This window comes from Lolium perenne, chromosome 2 (genome assembly GCF_019359855.2).
Source record: "Lolium perenne isolate Kyuss_39 chromosome 2, Kyuss_2.0, whole genome shotgun sequence".
Taxonomy (NCBI): Eukaryota; Viridiplantae; Streptophyta; class Magnoliopsida; order Poales; family Poaceae; genus Lolium; species Lolium perenne.
The window spans coordinates 142,809,739-142,812,420 of NC_067245.2; the positions used below are offsets into that span (position 1 = coordinate 142,809,739).

General features: G+C 53.0%; 1 long non-coding RNA gene across 1 annotated transcript; it reads right to left on the reverse strand.

Moving 5' to 3' along the window:
• Positions 1–395: 395 nt before the first annotated feature.
• LOC127333397 (uncharacterized) lies at positions 396–1,354 on the reverse strand. Its single transcript, XR_007871117.1, has 2 exons — positions 936–1,354; positions 396–831 (listed from the first exon to the last, which is right to left on the reverse strand). It is a non-coding gene; the product is annotated as an uncharacterized lncRNA (long non-coding RNA).
• Positions 1,355–2,682: the final 1,328 nt, after the last annotated feature.

Below are 2,682 nucleotides of genomic sequence, written 5' to 3' on the forward strand. Positions count from 1 at the left end.
TCCAACAATTCGTGCGGTTTCAGGAAGAGATTTGAATGCATCGGATACTTGAAGGAGGCACTTTGGTTAACGAATGCGCTTTTTGCAGACCCACTCGTGAGAGTCAATGAAATGAGATGAACAAACAAATCGTAATAAAAATAAACCGTAGCAACGCACGGGCACTTTTACTAGTTAAGTACTAACACGATAACAGCTTACGCAGCGGCATAATTACTTTAGACCGTAGAAGCAAAAAAAAAAATGCAGGATATTTACATGTGCTCCTATCTATTTTGCGCAGTTCACATGGCAGTGCATGTATGTTGGTCTGAATATATACAACATCCCCTGCGCCACCACTACTTGCAATAATCTGTTGGAGAAGCACGAGCTCTCCGGGAAATTTTAAGGTGTGAAGTGATGCACACTGACATGCCATGAAAACATTCAACCAAAAATACAATTTGGCCTTAGTCATGCAAAGTGCTATGAATCGAAATAAAGTGGCACATCAGGAAAAAAACGGTAATTAAACTGAACTAACATGTTGCTGGTAGTGATTAACACACGTCCAGTCTGCAGTTGGTATTCTACACGATAATATAGAGCAACCGCTCGATTTTGACATATAAATGTCATTCTTCGACCTCACATGGCGAGGGCCGGCAGCCTTGGCTCAATCATTGAGACAGACAAGAAGATGTCAGTTAGAAATACATACGGTGTCTTGAGGCACAAACAAGACCATCTCAAGCTTTAGATTACTGCCATGGCGGAGAATGTCCACACGCCAGAATTGCTCCTTTCCTTGGAAGGTGAAATACCTCGAGGGGAATCAAGTGTATAGAGCTACAGATGAAAATTAACACTGAAAATCCACCTAAATGGAGAAGGATTCACAATTATACTTGATAAAATCGGTCAATATGAGGGATTTATTCATAGGGAATTACCTCAAGACCTCAGGATTTGTGAAATTTGCTCACCGTCTCTGATCTACCGCCCCCGAGCTCTTCAGCACCTTGCCCTCCGTCCCCAACCTTGATGCCCTCTAGCGATCCTCCCTCTTCATCGCCGATCTACCCGCACTCATGCGCTGGTTGCTCCGCGTCGACAAGCTCGAGTGTGCCTCGCTCACCGCCGACGAACTCCCGCCCTCCCGCGCGCGGCTTGTTCTCCACCGACGAGCTCACCGTCTTCCGGCGTGCCTCACTCTCCGCGGACGAGCTCGGCAACCTCCCGCGCGAGTCCCTCTCTCCACCAACCTCCTGCACGAGATCGAACCCTAGCCAGAGGTGGAAGGAGTGGGGATATGGGAATCATGGCATCTCCCACTGGGTGAGACATATGGATGACAAAAAGTGACCGCGAGCGTCCGTTTGCGTCGCCTCGCGAACATATTTTATCCGCATGACCGTTTATGTCTAGATGTGCTTCCACCGGGGCGATCCATTTTTAAATTTGCAACATATTTAAAAGCATAGAAAGTAGTACATTTAAACTATACGAAGTAGTTCTAGAAGACTAGACTACTTGATGTCTGATAGGACGGCCCCGTCGTTGCGCCGCTCCCTCGCCTGCTTCTCCACCGCCTCCCGTGCGGCCGCTAGGGCTCGGTGCGCCGCCGCGTCCTCTAGCAGGCACTGCCGTAGCCTCGCGTTGGCGCCGTCGTTCTTGAGCGTCTCGAAGGACTCGACTATAGTCCTCTCCTCCGCCGCCCACTCCTTCGGGGTAGGCGCATCAGGGTCATCGGAACACCATGATATGTCGGAGTCGGAGTCCTCTGCGGCTGCGGTGGCCGCCACCCTGCGATGTTCCATCTCGGCGTCGACCGCCGCAAGGGTCGCCCGCTCCTCTTTTGCTTCCTTCTCCGCTTCATCCAGGGCCTCGGCGTCCCTGACCGGGTCGAGCACGTCGGTGCTGTCGTCGTCGTCAAACTCCTCGTCGAACCTCAAGGCCGGGGAAGGTGGGGTTGGAGGTGGAGGTGGAGGCGCGGCAGCCTGGCCGCGGCCGGGGCTGCTCATGGTAGCTCCGGTGGAGGCTGAGCGTCCGCGGCGCTACGGTGGAGGTTGTGCGGCGGCTAGGGTTTTGTGGGGAGGAGATGAGATGCTCACGCCCCTGTTTATATAGATCGGAGGCATGGCGACGGCCGCGGCACGCGTGGAATCGCCATTACTTCGTGCGCAGAGGTAGGCGATGGCTGCGCGCCACGCGAGGCATCGCCATTTACGCGGTCGCAGACTGCCGAAGCGACGCCTCGGCGCCAGTACTGGCGCCGTTGAGAAGGCACATCGATGTTGGGTCACTGCCAGGCGGGCCAGACGAAACGTTCGCTAGACGCGAGCGGACAATTTGCGCGTCCGCAGAGACACATCTGAGGCGCATATTTGGACCAGGTTTGCGTCGTCGCGGATGGCCCGGTCACTTTGCGTCGCCCCGCTGGAGGTGGTGCCAGACGCACTTTTCGGCCCGGCGGAAACAAACGGTCGCTCAGCGTCCATTTCCATCGCACCGTTGGAGATGCCCTCAGAAAGAGATATCTTTTTTTTTGAACAAGCTAGGTAGGGTCCAAAGACCCTAGAAGCTGCTAGTATTAAACAGGCGGTGGGTACAAAATGCAGAAAAACCCTACAGTTCAGGGGATTTCTGGATAAGGACCAAACTATTACAGAAAGACCCTAAAAAGATTTGAAAAACGTG